The sequence below is a fragment of the Marmota monax genome, unplaced genomic scaffold (assembly GCF_021218885.2).
Source record: "Marmota monax isolate L192 unplaced genomic scaffold, Marmota_monax_Labrador192_F-V1.1 WCK01_AAM20220418_F8-fsc00054, whole genome shotgun sequence".
Taxonomy (NCBI): Eukaryota; Metazoa; Chordata; class Mammalia; order Rodentia; family Sciuridae; genus Marmota; species Marmota monax.
In genome coordinates this window covers 396754-421178 of record NW_026692145.1, presented here as the reverse complement: position 1 = coordinate 421178, position 24425 = coordinate 396754, and the positions used below count along the sequence as shown (strand labels likewise).

Sequence of the window (24425 nt, the reverse complement as noted above, 5' to 3'; positions counted from 1 at the left end):
TATGATTTCACACTTCTTTTATTTAACATAGAAATTCAAGATTGATAACGTTCAGTTAAATAGAAACTATGACTCAAAGCTGTCTTAGTGACATATTAGATGTGTATGTGGCCTCTTGAACTGCCTCACTTACTGGCAGGAAAAGAATCTGACTTCATAGACACTTAGCAGGGTCCTGTTGGTTAGGAACTGTGAGTGCCTTGAAAGCTACCAAGCATGGTGTCACCCTTTGGATCTTGCTGACAAGAAAGGAATAAAAACACAAAGCTAAACAAAACAGTAGAAATACTTGCTCTATTTTAGCATTCCAAAGATCTAATGGTTTATAAAGCACATGTTACCAAGCAACAAACTTTTTCTAATCCCTCTTTACAAATAGAAAGTCTAGCATAAGTGCCAGGGTTATCTGAGTCTTGTCTGGGATTCCCCAAATGTTGGGCAGGAGAAACAAGCCATTGGCATACTAGATAATGCAGTCCCAGGCTATCAAGGGAATCTGATGTCTCTCTACATGGTTAAACCAGGGGCAGCCTTTAGAATTTCTATGATAGGTTATCTTTTCTTCTATGACATAGGGTCTGTATAACTTATCACATCTGGAGGCTATTTGCTGTCATTAGGCAAAGTCTCCTTTGCACCAAAGATGAAGCTCTTTTGCTCTTAGCCATTTACAAATATTTACACTAGGCCAGGTGTGGTGGTTAAGGCCTTTAATCCCAATGACCCTGAGGCTGAAGCAGGAGCAGCAAAAGTTCAAGGCCAGCCTGGGTAACACAGGAGACCCTGTCTCAAAATATAAAAATAAAAAGGGCTGGAAATGTAGCTCAGTGGTAGAGCATTTGCCTAGCATGTGCCAGTGCTTGAGTTTGATACCCAGCACTGCAAAAATGAATGAATGAATGAATGAATGAATTATAGTGGGGAGGGAAGAATAGAAGTTCATTGGATTAGACAAAGGGAAATGAAGGGAATGGAGGGGGATGGGAATAGGAAAGACAGTGGAATGAATTGGACAGAACTTTCCTATGTTCATGTCTGAATATACAACCAGTGAAACTCCACTTCATGAACAACCACAAGAATGGGATCCTCCAGGCACATCAGTATTGATGTGAACAGCATCTCAGCAAAGGAATGAGCAAATTTGAGTTAGCTTAGGTTTTGGCATATTTGAGTCATAGTTAATAGGGTAATTTGACTGATGTGTAGTGAAAAAAGTTAAGTAGACAGGGGTAACATCCAGTGGGCCCCTTTAGATAAAGATTTATATGGTATCATAATTGCAAAGAGATGCCCTTACCAAGAGTCACTATAACCATGTGTACAAGGATTTGTGTAGGAGCCTTAGCAAATGGACTGTAGGAGAAAGAAGTAGAGACACCATGTTGAAAGTTTTTGCAATTGTCCAGGTAGGTGGTGCCATTGACTTTGTTTAGGACCAAAGTTCTAATAGGGGTGAAAGGAGCTGGATTTTACCAGACAAACGATATATTAGGCAATGTTGTTTTTTTCTTAAAAAAAAGAGTCTGAGGAGGCTGGGATATAGCTCAGATGGTAGAGTGCTTTCATCGCATGCACAAGGCCCTGGGTTCAATCCCCAGCACCAAAAAAAAAAAAAAAAAAGAAAGAAAGAAAAAAGAGCCTGGCATAGTGGTGCATGCCTGTTATCCCAGCAGCTCAGGAGACTGAGGCAGGAGGATCACAAGTTCAAAGCCAGCCTCAGCAACTTAGCAAGTCCCTAAGCAACTCAGCGAGACCCTGACTCTAAATACTATATAGAAATAAAGGGGGCTGGGGATGTCGCTCAGTGTTTAAGTACCCCTGGGTTCAATCCCTGGTACCCCCCCAAAAAAGAATGAGATCCTAAGTTATGTATTTATAATGTGTCAAAATATACTCTACTGTTATGTATATCTAGACAGAACAAATAAAAATAAATGATTCTATGTGGAGGATCACCGGCCTCTTGTAAATGGAGCATTGAAGTACTCTACTGATGCTCACATTCCAGGATGACTACATTATATTGACCCTGGGTTCATCTGTGTAATTATCTGGAATTCTCATTATTCAATGATAATGAAAGCAGAAAAAGATATGTCTGATTCTGATTCTTTGAGTAGGGCAAAGTCCAATATTATTTCCTATGAGTGAAAATATCTTTAAAAAAAAATCCAAGGCTGTCTTCTCAGAGAGTTGAACGACAGTAGCGTACCTTCTGAGACTGAGCAGCTTAACAGGACCTAGGCCCTCTCTCTCCACTGTTGTATTATTTATTGTTATATTCTGCTTCTTTCCCCAAAGCACTTGAATTAGAGACGCCTGAAGTTTACGCGTTTGTCTTTAGATTCTTCTCATCTTGTTTTCTGCTATTTCTTTCCCTCCAAGTGCCCCCCCCACACACACACACATACAATATCTGTCTCCTTCCAAAAGAGGCCAGTGTTCCAGCAGCGCATCCACTCTTCTAAAACCTCCATCCCAGCAAGGCTGAAATCAGTTTGGACATTATGATTAAAAGTTCTTCTTAGGAAAATTAAAGTGACCAATAAATTTAACTCTGGGGGAGGTGTTTGTAATTTAAAGCAGTGATTTAGTTCTAATCTCAGTTATTGGAATCTGGTGGGCCAGGGAATGATGTAGATAGAGTCTCTGTCCCCTTCCTACCCTCTCTAAGTTTCCCCAAAGCATGACATGGACTGGGCAGAAGTCATTAAATCCTTCTCTCCCATATATCCTCCTTATTGTCCCCATTTACTTATAAGCAAACTGAGACATGGGAAGGTTTATCACTTGTCTTGGTTTTCCTCCTAAACCAATAGCAACAGCAGTATTACCTAACTCCTATTTTTGTGAAGATGAATCATATCTGCTGCATGTATACCAGGAAGCTGAAGCCAGGCACAGTAGGGCACACCTGGAATCCCAGCCACTGGGGAGGCTGAGGCAGGAGGATTACAAGTTCAAGGCTAGCCTCAGCAACTTAGCAAGAACCTGTCTCAAAATAAAAATGACTAAGGATGTAGCTCAGTGGGTAAAGTACCCCTGGGTTCAAACCCCATAGTTAAATAAATGAATAATAAAAAACAATAACCTTCCTGGAAAACAATAAGTACACAGTTTAGAAAGTGCTTCTTATTCTTATTTACAAACTGGTCTCTGAATGGAAGGGAGAAACCAGTACTAAGTGTCAAGGGATATCTATCTCTAGACCTTTACAGCACTTGATACTGCATTTCTATTTATGGTAATGTTATGAAGTTCCCTTTAAAACAACGTTTTATTGGTTCTTATTTATATATGACGGTAGAATCCATTTGGATAAAATTATACAAGCATGGAATATATCTTATTATAATTAGGATCCCATTCTTGTGGGTGGGCATGATGGTGTTGTTCGCTTAGATTTTTTCATATATGTACATAAAAAATTATGTTAGACTTGTCCTACTGTCTTTTCTATTCCAATCCCCCGCCTTCATTTCATTCTCTTCCGTCTAACCTACAAAACTTCTGCCTTCTCTCCCTTTTATTGTGATTTATATTTCATATATCGGTGAAAACATTTGGCCTTTGTTTTTTTGGGATTAGCTTATTTCACTTAGCATGATAGTCTCCAGATCCATCCATTTACCTGCAAATGTTATAAAGTCATTCTTCCTTATGGCTGAGTAATATTCCAGTATGTATATATATCAACATTTCTTTGTCCATTCATCTGTTGAAGGGCAACTAGGTAAGATCCATAGCCAGGAAAGTAAGTTGGTTTAAAGAAATTCATTAAGTATCAGGTATGAAGTCATATGGGGTTATGTCAAAGATGATGATGAATATAAGTGAATGCTTATGTGATTCCTCCTTGTAGAGTAAGTACAAAGTTCATAATGGTGAAACCACTGCATGTTGCCTGTTCCAACCTCTAGCACTCCTGATGCTCTTTGGCCTACTCTACGTTTTCTTTGTTCCACGGGACTTCCACTCTCTAACACATGAATAGTAATAGTAGTAACTAATGGTAATATATATTTTTTTATTTCTATTGTTTGCCTTCCCTTGCTAGAATGTAAGCTTTCCCAGGGCAGGAATTTTTTCCTACATTGATTCAGTAAATGAACAAAGTTATCTAAAACTGTGTTTGGCATGTAGTAGATGGTCAATACATATTTAGTAACTGACTGATTGGATGACTTTGCCATTTACAATCCTTCATAATCTGATCTTGCTCTTTTCCAACTTCATCTCTTGCCATTCTTCACTCTGTTACTGATTCTAGCAGTTTCCCATGCACACCATTTGCACCCCATCCCTATATATTCACTCATACTCTTTCCTTTCCTTTGCCTTGGATAAATGGTCATGGATCTATGCAAAGATTTAGTTATAAGGATATTCTTCACAGCCTGGACTCGTAATCTGAAGAAAAAAAAACTGAAATATCCTCAACATCCATCAATACTTTCTCATTTAAAGAAATCATGGTAACTTGCACTTAATGGAGGGCAATTTGGCAATGTGTATCAAAATTACAAATACAGGAGCCTGGGGTTGTGGCTTAGTAGTGGAGTACCTGCCTATCACATTTGAGGCACTGGGTTTAATCCTTAGAACCATAAATAAATAAATAGATAGATAGATAGATAAAGGTATTGCATGTATCTACAACTAAAAAATATTTTTTTAAAAAATACAAATACACATTGCTTTGACTCAGAAATTCTGCTTTTGGGAGTTTATCACATATTGATACTTGCTTATGTACCAAATGAACTTTAGACACAGCAGTGACAGAACTCTGTGTCACTGAGTTGTACAGCTATCTTTGCTGATGCCAAGAAGATCATAATAGGGGAAAGGCATGGTGGTAGATGCCTGTAATCCCAACAGCTTGGGAGGCTGAGGAAGGAGGATCACGAATTCAAAGCCAGCCTCAGCAACTTAGTGAGGCCCTAAGCAAGTTAGCGAGACTCGTGTCTCTAAATAAAATATAAAAAAGGGCTTGGGATGTGGCTTAGTGGCTAACTGCCCCTGGGTTGAATCCCAGGTACCAAATAAAAAAAAAATTAAAGAATCATAATAGCGGCCAGGCACAGTGTTGCACGCCTGTAATCCCAGCGGCTCGGGAGGCAGAGGCAGGAGGATCATGAGTTCAAACCCAGCCCCAGCAATTTAGCAAGGTGCTAAACAACTCAGTAAGACCCTGTCTCTAAATAAACTATAAAAAATAGGGCTGAGGATGTGGCTCAGTGGTCAAGTGCCTCTGAGTTCAATCCCTGATACCAAAAAAAAAAAAAGCATAAAAAGCATAATAACTAAAGTTAATTCAACTTACCATGCATCAGGCACTGTGGTGGTATTTTTAAAAATATTTTTATATAATTTAATCCCCATTAACAACCCTGTGAGGCAGTTAATATAATAGTCCACATTTTAAACAGGAGGAAATGTGCGGTCAGAGAAGTTAATGTATTTCACTAGGGTCAGAAAATTAATAAATAGCAAAACACAATGTCCAAAACATTCTAACAAAATAGTATGGATACTATGATCTAATTTTATTAAAAATATAAATAAATGTATATATGTGCATATAAAAATATTGGAAAGAAACATCAAAATGTTAATGATTGGGTTGTGGCATTGTGAGTGATTTTTATTTTCTTAGTATTTTTTGATTATTTTATTACATTTTGGGGCCAACAGGGGTGGAGAAAGTGAAGCCAGGGGCACATGAATTACTTGTATCATTTTAAAGATCACTAAATTTGAAAACTCTGGTGGTAATGTGGAACAATGGCGCAGGCATGAGGGAAGTGTTTGTAGGCTGAGAGGAAAGACAAGTGAGGAGGAAGAGCTTCCCCAAAGGGAAGGAGGATGGGGCTAAGTGAGGTGAAGTCAGGAGAATCTAGTGCCAAGGCCACAAGCAGAAAGAATAACCTTGAGGAGGAAGTACCTCTTTCCCATGAGGCTTGGGGGACTGGGCAGCAAAAGCCACGGTCAAGTATGCAGGGAACTGGGGAAAGCAGGTGAAAAAGGGAAACTAAGGGAGTTCCTGTTTGATAACCTTATTCTTTCATTGAAATCCAGAGCTAGGCCATCGACTGAGGGTCCTGGGGCAGTGGTCGGGCAGAGGATGTGAGGAGAAGAGGATTTGGAACAATCGCTGAGAGAAATTTGATACAGGTATATAAAAGGACTGCTTCGTAGCCCTTGGGGCCCAGCTAAGGCTGGCTGGCCAGGCTTTGTAGTGGAGCCAACTTCATGACCTTCTCTAGCAATAGCTAGCAGCCCGGGAGCAAGTGATGGAGAGAATGCATAGTGGGGTTTTCACAGAGCTGAGAATTGGCAGAGCAAGTGCTGCCAAAGGTCACAGGGAGAATCAGTCCAGAGATCAACACTGGCAAAGCTAAAATGGCTGGTCATGGGGCAGACTTGGAAGGAGGAAAGGAAGCTAGGAGGCTAATGATGGTCTCTGGGAAAGAAGAGGGGAGGAAGGGTGGGCTAGTGACTGGGGTGGCCAAAGAGCAGTCCAGGGAGACTAATAAGCTGAAGTCAGAGGGGTATTTCTGAGTTTGGGTTGTTGAAGTGGTCTTCAATGGGGCCCGGGAAGTAACAGGGAAGGAGCACCCAAGATACTGTGCTTCATGAAAGGGTAAAGGCAGCATGCAAATAATGCTTAGCTGAAAGAGGACAATTTGGCAGTATCTACCAGAATTGCAAAGTCACATTCCCTCCATCCTGCACCTCTACTTTAAGGAATTTCTCCTACCTAATTACTTGCTCTTGTGCAAGAGGATTGGGTAAGGTGAGTTGCTGCAGCGTAAACTGTATCCACATCAGATTGGCAGCAGCCTGAAAGTCGATCAATAGTAATTTGATTAGTTAAATAAATTACAGTTCATAAACTGAAATGCTAGGTATTTGGAAAAACAGGAAGAAGCTGTTCTTTATGTGTCGATATGGGATGACGTCCATGATTTAATAAGTGGAAGAAGCAAGGTGTGCAGAAGAGTGTGAGTAGTTTGCAATCTACTTACTAACCTGTGCATAAAACGGCTACATAAGGTTACATAAAAATTATTAATATTGATTGGTTGCCTCTGAGGACTCCATCTGTTGGCAGGCACACAGGGGTTCAAAGATGTTGACTAGGGGACAAGGGTGGAAAAGGACTTTTCACTTGTCTTTTTTTTGTTGTTTGTTTTGGGCACCTTTTGAATTTTGAACCGTGTGAATATAGAACTTAATAGGAAAGTAAAATAATTCACTAAAATACTATATATGCATATACAAATTGAATATTTCAATCAATTTTAGGTGTATATACAATTGGATTCTCTTTTACAGATTTTAATACTTAAAAGCATAACGAAACTTTCCCTAGAGATTTGTTTCAAAACAATCCGTTTGATAGGATACTCTGGGGGGATTTGGATGAAATGAAACTGATTATGTTTTAATAACTGTTAAGGTTGGGGAATGGGTATATGGGAATTTGTTTTCATTTGGAACATGAAATTGTCATTTTTGTGGGTCAAAAATATTTCAATTTTGGCAATTTCATGTGGTTTAAACTAATGATGTTTTCCAAATTTTTCATAATATTAAAGTTTAAAAAAGAAGTCCCACTATGCCCTTGCTAGGAACACTTGCACACTTTCTGATGTATGCTCTTGTATCTCATAACTGAATGGAAATTCCCATTCCCCCAACAGCATTACTGCTTCGTTGGTTCCCTTATTATGGGATCTGGTACTGTTCTGAGAATTTTTCCCATTAACAACAATCTCTCTCCATCCTGTTGTGTGTTAATTGGCTACTCCCTTATCCTTATTGCTGGTAAAGCTCATCCTGTTCTCAAAAAAAAAAAATCACTTCTTTAGTTTCCTATGATCACTTGACATTCTCTTCCTGCCTCGCTGTTTATTATTAGCAGCTCTAGCTCATTTGGGGCCATGTCCTTATCCAGCTTACTTATATTATTAATCTAGGGGCTGATGTCCCTCGGACATTCAGTATACATCACTGCAAAGGTCGTCTGTAAGCACACTTGTGTTCAACCTTTCAACCTCAAGTGGTTTTGCTTACGTAAGCTTGTGCTTCTTATGTTACCTCAGAGGCTATGGCGGCCTCAGCCTGGCCCCTGACGCCTGCTAATCCATGCCATGCCTTGTTGTCTGTCCTCAGGAAGCAGGTGGCTTCTTGTTGCCTACAGGCTCAGGCATCTTCCCCATATCCCAGTCCATCAGCTCCTCTGCTCACATGTCTCATTGGCACCGCAAATCTTCACCGGGCTTCCCAACTCTAAGCACCCCGCACTTTATGTCCTCTGTAAAGAACTCCTCTGACCCTCTTACCCAGAAATCTGGGCTTAGCAGACCCTCCTCCAAGCTCTCACAGAAGCCTTCATCACCTGCAAAAATTATCCCCTCTTTATTTGTCCCTCCTGCCCCCACACTGTGAGCTAAGGATAGACACCATGACTTGTGCTCCCTTGAATATCTCACTCCAAGCACAGCCTCGGGCACATGATTAAATACTCAAAATAACATATATACACACACACACATTTTAAAGTAAAAAAAAAAAAAACACATATATTTTGCAATGCTGGGATCAAACTTGGAGCCTTGTGTATACCAGACAAGCACTCTACCACTAACCCCCCCTAAATATTATGTTTTAAAAATATTAATTTGCAACTTATGCAAATTTTATGCAAAAATAGTGAAAAGAACTTTCATATACCCTTGATCAAGATTCATCTGTTCTAAAGATCTTGTTACATTTGCTCTATCACTGTTTCTCTTGACACAAACAGACAAGTGCCAGCACACAATTTTTTTCCTGAAACACTTGAGAGAAGGTTGCAGACATTGGGTCCCTTTGCCCCTTAGTATTTCAGTGTTTTTGTTTCCTAAGAACAAGGACATTCTGTTATATAAGCACAATAGCGTTATCAAGCTCAGGAAATGTAACATTGATACAGAACACTATCATAGAATCTATAGTTCATTTTCAAATTTTAATTGTCCCAATAATGGCCTGCATAGCTATTTCTTTAATCATCCATGATCCAGTCTAGGATCACATTTGTAAATAGTTGTCATGTCTTAGTTCTCATAAATCTCCTTGAATCTTCAGCCTTTTTCTTTCTTTTTTTTTAAATCTCTTATGATATTGGCGTTTTGGAGGAGTATAGGTCAATTAGAATGTCCTTCAGCTTGAGTTTGCTTGGTATGTCCTTTGTGTGGCATGATGAGTCGGGTTATGTTTTTTTTTTTTTTTTGGCAGAAGTAAAACAGATAGGCTAGATTATTGTTGATTTTTAAACTTTGATTCCTTGGTCAGAATGATGTCTTCCAGGTTATTTTCTCTGTAAAGATTCCATTTTTTCTGTTGTGTACTTCATAACTAATGTATGTTAAGTATTTTGAGACTATGTAAATAATCATGTTTCTCACAAATTCTGACTCCCTAGATTTATAATCTATTGATGGCTATTGTCAACCTTGGCCAACCAGAAACTTCTGTTCTAAGCAAAAGAAGGCATCCTTTCTGCAGGACTCATTTAATCAGTGGGTACATATTATTTTGAAAATGACTATTTGGTAAACACTACAGAGTCTAGGCATAGACAAGATGCAGCCTGGTTTGAAAGCCCATAATACTTTATAGCACTTGTAAACCTTAGATGAGGCTAGTTCTCCTGAAAGCTCCCTGGTCTTTATCAGGGCCCAGAATGGACTCTACAGCTTTCCCAAGATAGTCTCCATGCAGAAGGTAGCAGGCAGCAGCTGTTGGCTTGGTATACCCCACACCCGTGCATCCCATGCCCGCCTGCTTTTGCTCTTCTCCATCAAACTTTAGAGAGTTACCTTTTGGTGTATTTGGAAAATATGGAATGCAATTCAGTGTTCCACACAGGCTCTCATGTCATTCTGAAGACCCACATGTTAATGTGCTTGGACCAAGGTGTCCTTTTCATGTAAATTCATGTACTTAGAAGGACAGGGTACCATGGACTACATAGAGGGCAGAGGGTGGTGGGGCTGTTTCTGTTTGGGGAGTGTTTTATTTCCAGCTCCACAACTCCAATCTGTGTTTCCATCTTCATATGGCCTTCTTTCTTCTGTGTCTCACATGATGTTCTCGTGTGTGTGTATGTGTGTGTGTGTGTGTGTGTGTGTGTGTCCAAATTTACCTCTTTTTAAAGGACACTAGTTGGATTATGGCCCACCCTGAGGCCTTCTCTTAACTCATAGCTGAATCTTTTTTTTTTTTTTAACATTTTGTAATATGGGGGGCAGAGCTCACAAAAGAAGTTACCTGAATCCTTAAAACCCACAAAGTTGGAGACCTTTTTTAAAAAGAACAGATACCAAAATATATTTTAGTTGTTGAAGGAAGCAAAAAAGGACATAAGATCTAGAAGATAAAAGCTGAATTTAAAACCATGCTAAAGAACAAATTAAAACAAAGAAGAAGAAAAATGTGTCAGAAGTTAATCCTATTATAAATGAATATCATCTCTACGGGACTGTATGACTCACCTTAACAATATTCAAACAACAAAAACCCTACTAACAAAAGAGCCTCAACACTCCTTTAGGGTTGGTTGTGACAGAATTTGTCCTGCTTATGGGGTATGCATGAAAAACAATATAAAGATAATATCTAAAATATGAAACTGTTTCTCTAAATAGCACTTATTGGTCTTAAATCCAATTGAGTAAGTGATCAGCTATGACTTGAAGCTTGTCATCATGGGATGGGGGAGTCATTTAAAGCCAAAGAGGACTCTTCTATACTTTGTTCATGTGCCTGGAAAAAGTATAATATTGCAAGTTTCTCCTCAGTGTTAAATATCTACTGAGAATTAAAGAATAGATGAAACTTCCTAGCCATTTCCAAGAATTCACATGATAAAGGGTAATCATTTTAGTTTATATATGCTCAGTTTTCTTAAAGCCGTAGATTTTATTTTAGAAAGGAGAATGTATATGGCATTAATAAACCAAATATGTCGTACATTCTAGAATGCCAGATTAAGGGATCTTTATAGTGGCAAACCTTACATCTGCAAAGAGCCTTTTTCCAAATAGGGGCACATTCACAGGACTTCAATGTACCTTTTTGAGGAATATGATTCCATCTGTAAGAGGAACCATATCTGAAATCCAACCCATCTGAGAACCTGAAATGGAGTGCTGTTGTCTATGATATTTAGCTCAGGAGAACACAACTGTCTCTCCTGCTCACTCTAGTTTTGGTTGGCTTGCCAACATGTAAGGAAAGAAAATGACATAGGCAGAGCATGCTCAGCCCCCTTGAAATAGATTTAGGACATTATTTTCAAATGATCACAAGCTATTCATGTAACTATTACATAGCAGACAATAATAGAAAACAATCGCAGTCTGCACAGCTCTTGCCTCTGCATTCCCTCCTATAATTCTAATAGTCGCTTAAGGATATAAATATAGCTGGGTGGTGGTGGCGCATGCCTATAATCCCAGCAGCTTGGGAGGCTAAGACAGGAGGATCCTGAGTTCAAAGCCAGACTCAGCAACTTAGCTAGGCCCTAAGCAATTCAGGGAGACCCTGTCTCTAAATAAAATATAAAATAGGTCTGGGGATGTAGATTAGTGGTTAAGCAACACCATGTTCAATCCCTGGTACAAAAAAAATATTAATATAGTTGTCACCATCGGACAGATTGGAAGCATGAGACTCAGAGAGGCAAAGTGAGACTTCCTGTAGGTCACACAATTACTGACTTAATAAATTCAAATAAGGTAGGGTCCTGTCTGAAGTTTATCCAATAGAGCATAGCCATTCTCTTAATTAGCCATCAGATATTTATTGCACGTCTGCCATGGCTAAGTGAGAGAAGGTATGACCAAATCTGGGGCTATAGCTCTGGTCTTTATTTCCTGATGCATTCTTCTTTCCAGTGTAGCTCTCAAGTAACTACAAACTGAAATATAGTTCCAAGACAGTGATTGGAGTGTATATAACTGGGTCAATTTCAGATTTTATTGCTATCTTTGATAATCTTCTCAATTCTGTGGCAATAATCATGTTAGTCTATAATCCCTTCTTCTTTCTGCTTTACACCTGATAAACTGTTTAAGAAGCCATTTTGTCAAGGTACATAAAACCATTGCTTTCTAATCTTACTGGGGTTGCATAATATTTATCTAAAATAATGTTTGGAGGAAAGACATGCTTTACCACTTGAAGAATTCTGCTCTAACAATGTATCAAGGAAATAAAGAGTTCAGCATGTAGGCAGGGGTGAGGGGGTGTAGGTGAGTGGTAGAGTGCTTGCCTAGCATGCATTACACCCTGGGTTCCATCCCCAGTGCTGTCCAAAAAAAAAATAAGCATGTTCCCTTCATCCTCTGAAATGTAATGCTGACATTCCCTTATGTCCATTTCAGGTCTCTGTCAGCATCATCAAAACAATCAGTGCAGGGCTGAGGTTGTAGCTCAGCAGTAGAGCACTCACCTAGCATATGAGAGGTCCTGGGTTTGATCCTCAGCACCACATAAAAATGAATAAATAAAATAAAGGTATTGTGTCCAACTATAACTAAAAAATAAATATTAAAAAAATCAGTGCCAACAAGGATTCATTAACAAGCTACTGTGTGCCCAACCCTAGGCTAGGTACTAAAGGAAAAAGAAGAGGAGCTTCCTTTCCAGTGAGCAATGTGGCATCCACATGGAAAAGAATGAGCAGAGCAAACAGAGGTCTAGCATTTGCTAAGTACCTGTTAGGTACCCAACACTTTACAAACCTTTTAAGGCTGGAGTTACCCCTGTTTAATGGATGAACAAACTGAGGAGTGTTAGGGTGTAGACAGCATGCCTAAGATCCTGTAGCTAGTAAATGGTAGAACTAGGATTTGAACACAGGTCCCTCAGACTTAAATTTAGAGCATAATATGAAAGAGATGATTTATATCAACTACTGGGTTGCATGAGCCAACCAAGGAATACTGAAGGACTTTCAGGGAGATACATGGAATGTATGAAGGCCAAGTTGGGGCCTTTTTTTTGGGGGGTAGGGTATGTCTGGAATCTAATGGCCTGTGGCAGATGTTCCCTTCGCAAGTCCCTGCCTAAAATAACCACCTGATCCCATTGAAGGGCCCAGGCTTTATCCATCTCTTCTGGGGAGGTGGGAAGGAGAAGCTGGTTCAGGTTTCTACATTCAACTCCAAATGCCCCCTCTCTGAGGTTAGCTGAGCTACTACTCTTCCCCAAGTACCTGACTTCAAGGGGGTAGCTCAACACCAAGAGCTTCCTGGCCTGCCTTCTCCCTACTTCCCACTTGATACTTCTGTTCACATTGAAGGGATAAAAGGAATTTAACATGTTTCTGCTTTTTTTTTTCCATGGCAGGGAGAAGAACTGGCTTAGGCAAATACAGATCCTTTCCAGTCTGTTCAAGCCATTACCAATGGATAGCTCCACCTGAAACATCAGGTCCATAGATTAAAATAAAAGAAGGCCACTCACATTCTCTGACTTTTCTTTCCAGTGGGGATAATTAAGACGGGGGAAAAGGGAAACTTTATTTCTTTTTCTCTCTCATGTTAATTTTTTTTGGGGGGTTGAACCCAGGGGCACTTTATCACTGAGCTACATTTCCAGCCCCTTCTTTTATTTTTTTTGGGGGGACAGGGTGTCCCTAAGTTGCCCAGACTGGCTACCTTGAACTTGTGATGCTCCTGCCTCAGCCTCTTGAGTTGCTGGGATTACAGACTTACATAACTCATCCAAGTGAGCAAGTTTTGTTTCTAAGTCTATACTTTTAGTTCTCAAGAATCAAGGAGGGGTGGTATAGAGTGGTGGTGGAATGGACTTGTTTCAAAAGAAAAATTGGAAAATGAAAGATTTTATAAGGCACTTAAAAGAAATGCAGGATTGTGCTTGAGAGTTGATTTTTTTTAAAATTTTGAAATAAATTATAGATTCACAGGAAGTTGCCCTTCACCCAATGGTTACATCTTACATAATGATAGTATAATAGAAAGCCTAGAAAATTTGATACAGGTACAATGTGTGTCTAGTGCTATGCCTTTCTATTAAATGTAAAAATCTCCTTCCTATACCCCTTTATACTCATACCCACACCTCTCCCCATCCCTGCCTCTGGTAACCATTACTTTGTTCTCCATCTCTATAATTTTGCAATTTTAAAGTACTTTCCTAGCCAGTTGTCATGGTTCATGCCTTATAATCCCCACAACTCAGGAGGACAAAACAGGAGGATTGCAAGTTCAAGGCCAGCCTCAGCAACTTAGTGAAGTACTGTCTCAAAACAGAAAATTAAAAAAGGCTAGACATGTACCTCAGTGGTAGAGTGCTTGTCTAGCATGTGTGAGGTCCTGGGTTCAATCCCCAGCACTGCAAAAAGAAAAGAAACAAAATAACAACTCAAAGTAGTACTAAGATGAGAAGGGGTTAGCAGAGGGGAAGCCCTAGGGAATTCCATTGCAAGGATTAATTTAGACCCCTTCCCCCAATGGACTATTACCTTGCTTTTCATGAAGAGTACCATGCTCCCCTCACCTTAACAGTGGCACACACACAAGCCAGGCTCAGACCTATTAGGATGTTGTGCCCTTTAGAAGAAATGACTTTAAGCTGGTGGCTCCATCCACAGCTGGCCCCAGAGATATAGGAGGGAGCTGATATCTGCCTTTGAACCACGGAACACTATAGTCCTGGTAACTGGCCCCAGGTCCCTACATTCTGAGTAGGAATCCCCCACCTTCCAGAACATTCCATCCTTCCCCTTCCGTGAAACAGTGAGCAAAAGAAAGACAGAATGCACCTAGTTCTGTGCCCTACTCCAAATGTTCTTGCTGTGGGCTGCATCATAGCCACAACTAAAGGCCTTCCATATGCATGATGAATGCAGGTACTTATGATTCAAGTTCCCCACCAACACCCACCAAATAACACATCCATGTAATTTGTGATTTCCAAAGTGAAAATGTTATTGGAGTCAAAAGTCCAGGCTTCCCACCACTTAAGTACCAATATTCAGGAGGTGAGTGTTGGGAGGAATGAATCAGGCCAGCCCTGAGAAAGGTAATGGGGCTAGTTCCTCAAAGATCTATCTTCTTGGCTCAGGGAGGCAAGTGGTTTTTATGGGGAGGGAAGGAAGTGATGAGTCTGTAGGCTGGACAGGCTCTTCCTCAGCGAGGGCAGTTAACATCTAGGCAGGGGCTTTTCTTAGGCCAAAGGATAGGGAAGGCTAGAAGGGCAAAAGGGAAGGGGGGAAGCCAAGGACAGGTTTTTTTTTTTTTTTTTGATGGTGCTGGGGATTGAACCCAGGGCCTGTGCATGCAAGGCAAGCACTCTACCAACTGAGCTATATCCCCAGCCCATGAAGGATCATTTCAAAGGGAGCCCTTATTACAATATCGTTTTTTTGAACTCATTTAATAATCCTACCATGTTCTTTGTTGCCTTTTTGTTTGTTGTTGTTGTTTTTAATTGTATTATGGGGGTCTGAACCCAGAGGCACTCTACCACTGATCTGCATCCCAGCCCTTTTCCTTTTTTTATTTTGAGACAGGGTCTTGATAGGATGCTGAGGCTGACCTCCAACTTGCCATTCTCTTGTCTCAGCCTCTCAAGTCTTTGGGATTACTGGTGTGCACCACCATACCTGGCTGCCTTGATTTTCTTAGTGGGTGATTTTTGTGGCCGTTCCTGTGCTATCTTTTTCTTCAGTTTTTGAGAAGTTGGAAAGAACACAGGGCCAGTGTCTGGTCTGGATGCCAGTCTTGGCTCTGCCTCTTAGTGGCTGGGCAAGCTATGCCATTAACATAGACCACACATGATTGTGTATTTCTACAATGTTCAGAATTTATTGAAAAACAATAAATTCACAGGCTACACTACTCTCAGTGGTGGCAGTTCATCAAATACTCTTGGGTCACCTGCTTCTCATAAGCGGGGCTATCACAAGTTCTTTTATTCCTATTTTAACTACTAATATCAATAATGCTGAAGTCATACATCACCCTTTACACAATATATATATATATAATATATATATATATATATATATATATATATATATATATGAATGAAAGGGTTAAGGTGGCCACAGGAATTCAGGAGACTGAACTGAGAGCAAAGGCAGAGAGCAGATACCTGAAGACAGAGTCACTGTGGTGGTCAGATAAGATTATGAACCAGCCAAAGAATTTACGCCAGGGGACAGAGCTGTCAAAGCACAGGAACTTATTCTAGACCAAAGCCCAGATGGATGGCAGTTTCAGAGTGTCAGCTGGAAGTGTCAGCAACTTGGAGTGGGCCATGCAAGGTCGTCAGGGTCAGGAGAAACCGTGATGTGCTAAAGCCTGAGAATAGATTCAGAGGTTTGTCGCTTTGGATTTTCCTGGGCAAGGCTTGTGATGAGTGACCAGGTGACCAGGTCATTGTGCAGCTGTGTCTTGTTTTATGGGCCTTGGGTAAGGGTGTTGCTTCATTCAGTGGTCTGGCATGTTTGATCAGCTTATAGGCCTTTTTTTTAAATGAATTTGATATGCCTATGCATTCATGTCCTTTTGATTTATTTGATAAGTTCACAGGTGCTCATTTTTATTAGCATGGTTAATTTATTTATCACTTTATGACTTATGGTTGTGCTAGGCAGATGGTGGTTGTTTACTTGAACAAACAAGGCATAGTCATTCCACCTCAGTATTTATATTCAAAATGGAGTAAACGCTACTGCATTATAAAATGGAGTAACTCAGGTTTAGGCACAGCCTGAAAACTACTTTTCTATACATCATGGAGTAAATCAGTAGGGCACAGCTAACTCTCCGGCCAACTTCTTATGGACAGCGAGTAAATATTATCTGTGAGCCTCAGTTTCCTCATCTACTAAAGACAGAGAAATAATAACTGCCCTTCTAACTTTACAAAGGTGATCAATGAAATAAAAAGGGATTTTTAGAAAAGTCTTTGGAAGGTTTTGGAGGAAAAATACACTGATTAATACATTACTAAAATATGGTGTTAAAATATTGTCTTCAAAATGTTCTTTAACATTTTGAAAAATATTCTTAAAGTAATTCTTTTTTTTTAAGAGAGAGATAAGAGAGAATTTTTTTAATACTTATTTTTCAGTTTTCTGTGGATACAACATCTTTATTTTATTTTTATGTGGTGCTGAGGATCGAACCCAGGGCCCCACGCATGCCAGGTGAGCATGTTACTGCTTGAGCCACATCCCCAGCCCCTTAAAGTAATTCTTAAGTATTTTACCCTAATTATTTTGGTTTTGCTTATTTTGACTCATTCTTAGTATTGTTCATTATAATTCTTTTAGTGTGAGGTAAGATTGGCCACAAAATATTAATTCAATCCATTAGAATGTGGGATAAAGTGATCCAAAAAGTTATTTAAATGGCAGAGGATATAAAGAATTTTTTAAAAAATTTTATTTAGCCTGGTCTCATGGCACATGCCTGTAACCCCAGCAGTTTGGGAGGCTGAGGCAAGAGGATCATGAGTTCAAAGACAGCCTCAGCAAAATCGAGGCACTTAGCAACTCAGTGAGACCCTGTCTCTAAATAAAATACAAAATACAGCTGGGGATGTGACTCAGTAGTTGAGTGCCTCTGAGTTTAATCCCTGGTACCAAAAAAATTTTTTTTAGTTATAGTTGGACACAATACCTTTATTTTATTTATTTATTTTTATGTGGTGCTGAGGATCGAACCCAGTGCACCTCACACGTGCTAGACAAATGCCCTACCACTGAGCTCCAGCCCCATCCCTACATTGCTTATTTGATTTCCTGCTTAAAGACAGCTGCTTTTGTGGAGCTCATAGGTTTTGTCCTTTTGAGTAGGATTACTGTTTCACAACAGCACATTGTGTCCAGATAATTTGGTTGTCAAAATGTCAATCATAATCCCTATGGTTGCCTATCACCAGGTCAGTTTGTGGGCCTCTTAACCTGGTGTTTTTTGTTTTTTTTTTTAAGAGAGAGAGAGAAAATTTTTAATATTTATTTTTCAAGTATCGGCGGACACAACATCTTTGTTTGTATGTGGTGCATGAGGATCGAACCTGGGCCGCACGCATGCCAGGCAAGTGTGCTACCACTTGAGCCACATCCCCAGCCCCCTTAACCTGGTTTTGTGTGTGTGTGTGTGAGTGAGTGAGAGTGAGGGCAAATTGTCCCAAATTAGATCCCTGGGGCTTTGACCTGAGAACTTCATCAGGTTCCTGCTAGAGGCTAATTAATCATCACATCATCTCATTGCAAAACCGAGTAGCCATGCTGATCCATTAATGCAGGTCTCCAGAGTCATTAGGGCAGTGAAAGAGAAGGAAATAGCTTAATCTCCTCCCAGGATCAGAGGAGAAAAGTTCCTGAGATCTAATGAGTTCCTGCTAACCTGGAGGTGTGCTCTAGGCATTACACTTTTTCTACCTTTTCCAGTAATATTCCTTTCAAAAAGCTACCCAGAAAACAAAAGGACCTATTGTATTACCCAGCTGGACTCAGGCGTTTAAGGCTCCTTTCTTGGTGTATGCAACTCTGTCAGCCATCTGTCCTTCCTGCCTATAGATGTCAAACTGGTATGAATTTTTAAAATATTTCTTTAATCATAGTTGGACACAATATCTTTATTTATTTTTATGTGGTGCTGAGGATTGAACCCAGTGCCTCACCTGTGGGAGGCAGGCGCTCTACCACTGAGCTACAGCCCCAGCCCCTGAATTTTTTTTTTTTTTTTTGGTGCTGGAGATTGAACTCAGGGGCACTTGACCACTGAGCCACATCCCCAGCCCTATTTTGTATTTTATTTAGAAACAGGGTCTCACTGGGTTTCTTAGCACCTTGAAGTTGAGACTGACTTTGAACTCATGAATTCTCCTGAGCTGCTAGGATTTTGGGCATGTGCCACCGCACCTGGCCAAACATTTTCATGTTAAGAAATTTATTTCTTACAGTTCTAGAGGCTGGAAAGTTCAAGGTCAAGAGGCCTGCATCTAGTGAAGGAAGGAGAGTAACAGCATATGAGACAGATTGATAGCACCAGTGAACTGGGTCCCCCAGTGCTAGGGATCAAACCCAGGGGCTCAAGCATATTAGGCAAGAGTTCTACCACTGAACCAAGTCCCCAGCCCTGATACACTTTTTTTTAAAAAAATGCCTTCACCAGTTATTTGGGTTTATAGCAAATCTTTGTTCTGGGAGAGCTTGTGGTTTACAATTTGATTCATATTTGGGTCAGCAGTCACTGTCAAGGTGAAGTAACTTTAATAGTTGCTCTAGTTTTCTTTGCTGACTACTCTGAAATATTTAGCTGTCTATATGAGACAAAATAACTAGTTGCAAAATGAAAAGGCCTTTCAGCAGAGCAAGGGATTGCCAGCTCCACAACAGACAGTTTGGTTTTCTGCTATTGTTGTGGCTGAGATGACTGGATATTTTTGTGTTATGTGTACACATATTATTTCTGATTCTTTTTTTCTTTTTACCGAGTTGCTACAAAAGTGCAGTCTCCCTGGAAGGAAGCATGCTGTAAATCATAGGCTCTGAAGCCAGACAGACCTAAATTGATTAACCGTGGAATCTTAGAAAAGCCTAATGGTCTCTCACAGCTTTAGTCATCTCATCTGTAACTTGGGCATGATAATATTTGCCTTGTAGTATTCTTTCAAGATTGTTACAAAGCTATTATGCTAGGGATACGGTGCTTCTACTTTTCATACAAGTCCAGGTCACCTGGAGATCTTGTTAGATTGCTGACTGCAATTTGGTTGATCTGGGGTGGAGCCTGAGGCTCTCCACTATTAATAGGCTCTAGGAGATGCTCATGCTGCTGGGCCACAGACTACACTTGCAGTAGCAAGGGTCTAGATATCATTGGCAAAGTGCCTGGCATAGTTAACTGCTTAATACTTGGTCACCACAGAACAGTTCACTCACATGACAGAGGGCTGGGTGCACTAGCCCATACCTGTAATCCCAGTGACTCAGGAGGCTGAGGCAGGAGGATCACAAGTTCAAGGCCAGCCAGCCTCAGCAACTTATTGAGGCCCTAAGCAACTTCACAAGACATGGTCTCAAAATAAAAAATAAAATAAAGAGCTGGGGATATAGCTCAGTGGTAGAGGACCTTTGGGTTCAATCCCCTGAACCACTGAATAAATAAATTTAATTTAATTAAAATGACTGAGAGCTGGGGATGTAGTTCAGTTGTACAGCACTTGTCTAGCATGCACGAGGCCCTGGGTTGCATCCCCAGTACTACAAATAAATACAATAAAAATGACTGAGAAGGGGCTGGGGTTGTGGCTCAGTGGTGGAGTGCTTGCCTAGCATATGTGAGGCACTGGGTTTGATTCTCAGCACCACATATAAAATAAAGGTACATTGACAACTAAAAATATATATTTTAAAAACTGACTGAGAAGAAGCTCCCTTTCCACAAAAGTAATAACCAGTATGCCAATTGCTCTGTTTCCCACAGCCTTTACAAAATCTAAGATTGATCAGGCATGGTGGCACATGCCTATAATTCCAGCAGGTTACGAGGCTGACGCAGGAGGACCACAAGTTCAAAGCCAGCCCCAGCAAAAGTGAGGGGCTGAGCAGCTCAGTGAGACCCTGACCCTAAATGAAATACAAAACAGGGCTGCAGATATGCTCAGTGGTCAAGTGCCCCTGGGTTCAATCCCTGGTACCCTCCCCTCCAAAAAATCTAAGATTGGCCATGGTCGGTAATTTCTGAAGGCAGGCAATGGGTGCATAGGAGAAATTCATTATACTATATTCTCTTGTTCTCTTAGCTTCTATCAATATTTTTTTTGGGGGGGGGGGTACCAGGGGTTGAGCCCAGGAGCATTTAACCACTTAACCACATCAAGAGCCCTTTTTTTTTGTATTTTATTTTGAGACAGGGCTTCAGTAAGTTGCTGAGCCTGGATTTGAACTTCTGATCCTCCTGCCTCAGCCTCCAGAGCCACTGGGATTATAGGCGTGCGCCATGTCACCTGGGCCAACAAAGGATTTTTAGGTCAGTAAAACTTTGTATGCTATTGGCCAATATATGTCATTATACATTTGTCCAAACCCATAGATGTGCCACACAATGGTGAACCCTGAACTTTGCAGAATAATGCTGCATCAGTGTAGGCTTCTGGATTGTCACAAATGTGGTCCCAGAGTGGGTGGGATGTTGGTAGAGGGGAAAGCTGTGCATGCAACAGGAACTCTATGTACTTTTTGCACAATTTTGCTGTGAACCCCAAACTGTACTACAAAATACATTTAAAAAGAACCACAAACAAATAGAAAACATGTGTTTCCTAAAGCCTGAGAACAGCAGAAGATGTAAGTTACCTAGTACAATGATCAGCTCCAAAAATACATTCTTCAGGAGAGAGAGCTTTTAAATTCTCTAAGCCTTGGCCTCCTGTAACTTTTTTAAAAATATTTTTTAGTTGTCAATGAACCTTTGTTTTATTTATTTACATGCAGTGCTGAAAATCAAACCCAGTGCCTCACACATGCTATGCAAGTGTGCTACCACTGAGCCACAACCCCAGCCCCCTCCTATAACTTTTGATTGTACAAAACTGATTTACTGTGGGAGTTCATCCACATGTGTGCACCAAATTTGTATTCCACCATCTACCCCAGGGTTCAGAACATTTTTCTTAATCCCTTTTGTCAAGTGAGATTTTGCACTATTTTTCTCTACGCTGCACTAAAATTTACCTCCATCTTCCTGAAATCATTTATTCTTTTCATTCTATCGAAACAGGTTTGCCTGCCACCTAGCTTGATCACATCGTGAACCGCCTAGCTTCTGTTTTCATTAAGTCAGTGATTCACAAAGCAATTGCTCAGCTAATTGAGTGAGCTGGACAATCCCTGCCATCATCTTCCGAAACTGGGCCCAGTTTTTATTAGGTGCTGAAGCTGACATAGCCCAGAGTAGATACCCTTTAATTTGTTGGAAGATTTTTTTTTAATTTTGTGATTAGCTAAATGATGGGCAAATCAGAGAAAAGAAAAAAAAAACAAATGAACAAAACAGGGGAAATAGCCAAATTGAATTTAGTCCATTCATTTTTGTTCTCTTAAACATAGAAAGCCTCTCCAAACTGTGTCCTCATTTATCCCTGCTTTCTCTGCCTATAGCTTCCTTAAAGAATCTTTGATGTGGTCACTGGACAAGGCTTTATTCTAATGCTTGTTGGTGGGTCAACTCTTTGTTATTCTGTTTGGTATTTAATCCCATAGACTGAAGTTCTGCTCTGGTATGTTGTTTATCACTTCCAGATTATAGGTGTAGCAAATATTTTCCTAGTGCAATAATCACTAATGTGACATTCTGCTGCTGGTATCATCCAGACAGGCCCTGCTGGGCTCCTTCATTTTGAATCTTCTAGGCAGTTTCAACCCCAACTTCTCCTTAGGTCTAAATTGTTCTTTTGAGACATGTTCTCCGTAAATGTCAGGGCACTGGATGACACTTGAAATCTTGAATCTTTTTCACAATAGTGACATTCTGAAAGCTTAACTTCTGTTTCCCTGGGTGTCCAGAAACCCTGCAGGTATCCCTCAGCAGCTGCTATAGTCCTTTCACTTAATTGCTCAGTGAATGAAAATATCTAGGAGACACTCACTTCCAGAATCCTTCTAGAAACCTAAAACTTTACATTGCTAACTTGGTACAACTCCTTTTGAAGTGAACTAGGGCGGCAGAATCGTGCTGGCCTAACCATTTCAAGGTGGCAGAAACACCTGCAGAGACAGATAATTAAAACCATTGCCATGTCTCTTGCTGCATGTTTCCTGTTGGCTAGCTACTTTCAGGATGAATCATATTTGATGTCACAATGACAACCACTTCGTTGCTTCTTCCCTGCTCCTTTGCAATACCTACGGCCCCTCGGCCAGCTTTCTTCCCCTTGAATCATGACAATAAAAACATTTTCTTCATGGTGGACTGGAAATAATGGCATACACAGCACAGTCTCAAATCTCTCTGTAGATGTTGCTTCAAAACAAATCTCCTCACCTGTTGGCTTGCACGTCCTTGCTTTTTCTTGTGAACTCAACTCTTCATATATGAACCAAACTCACTGATCCAGAGATAGCACAAGTCCCAGCTCTCTGACTACTCACAAAATTCTTATCATTTTGATACAAAGGAAACATGACTATATTTTTTACATAAAGAAACATTGGGGGCTGGAATTGTGGCTTAGTGGCAGAGCACTTACCTAGCATGTGTGAGGCACTGGGTTCAATCCTCAGCACCACATATAAATAAATAAATAAAATAAAGGTATCATGTCCATTTACAGCTAAAAAATTATTTTAAAAAAGAAGCATTGGAAGTATATTTAAACCAATAAAATGGTCATTTGTAGGGCTGGGTAGACAGGTGGTAAGGTGTGATTTTTCTCTATATACCTTTTTTATATACTTATTTTTTAGTATTTATTTTTGTGTGGTGCTGAGGATAGAACCCAGGGCCTCATATGTGCAGGGCAAGCACTCTGCCACTAAGCCACAACCCCAGCCTCATAGCTTTTAATTTTTGAAGCAGGATTGTTACATATTCAGGAAGTTAAATTAAGAATGAATTATGGGGCTGGAGATGTGGCTCAAGCGGTAGCGCGCTCGCCTGGCATGCGTGCAGCCTGGGTTCGATCCTTAGCACCACATACAAACAAAGATGTTGTGTCCACGAAAAACGATAAAAAATAAATAATAAAACTCTCTCTTTTAAAAAAAAATCTGCATAAGGTAATATTCACAAATTCCAGGAATTGGATGTGGACAAATACTTTAAAAACAAATAAATAAATAAAACAGAGGTATTGTGTCCATCTACAACAAAAAGTATTTTTAAAAATGAATTAACCAGGGGCAGGAGTTGTGGCTCAGTGGTAGAGCGCTCGCCTAGCATGCATGAGGCACTGGGTTCGATCCTCAGCACCACATAAATGTAAAATAAAGATATTGTGTCCACCTAAAAACTAAAAATAAATGAATATTTTTTTAAAAAATGAATTAACCAGCTGGGCGTGATGGCACACATCTGTGATGTCAGCTACTAGGGAGGCTGAGGCTCTAAGCAACTTAGTGAGAAGTGGTCTCAAAATTAAAATTTAAAAAAGGACTGGGAATGTAGCTTAGTGGCAAAGCACCCCTTGGTTCAATCCCTAGTACCCCCCCCCAAAAAAAATTAACCACCTTGGTAAAACAAGAAACTAAGGACATTTCTAGCTCATATATTTCACTGTTCTTATTTTCCCTATTTAACTCATAGAAATTTGAGACAACTTTAATAGGAGAGTTAAAAATCTGAGTTCCTGAGTTAACCCAAATAAACTTTTTATCAATG

At 40.1% G+C, this 24425-nt stretch overlaps 1 protein-coding gene across 5 annotated transcripts in view; it reads left to right on the top strand.

The window, feature by feature from the left end:
- LOC124110138 (P2R1A-PPP2R2A-interacting phosphatase regulator 1) overlaps nucleotides 1-13528 on the top strand; it is a 73727-nt gene extending 60199 nt beyond the window's left edge. For 4 of the 5 annotated variants that reach the window (XR_009224386.1, XR_009224384.1, XM_046469265.2 and 1 more), the window contains one exon: nucleotides 13411-13528. The gene's annotated coding sequence lies outside the window, so the exon portion shown is untranslated. Of the gene's footprint in view, nucleotides 1-6084; nucleotides 6320-13410 lie in introns of those variants that run through there. The other variant, XM_058571133.1, reaches the window with a different exon arrangement.
- The last annotated feature ends 10897 nt before the right edge of the window (nucleotides 13529-24425 follow it).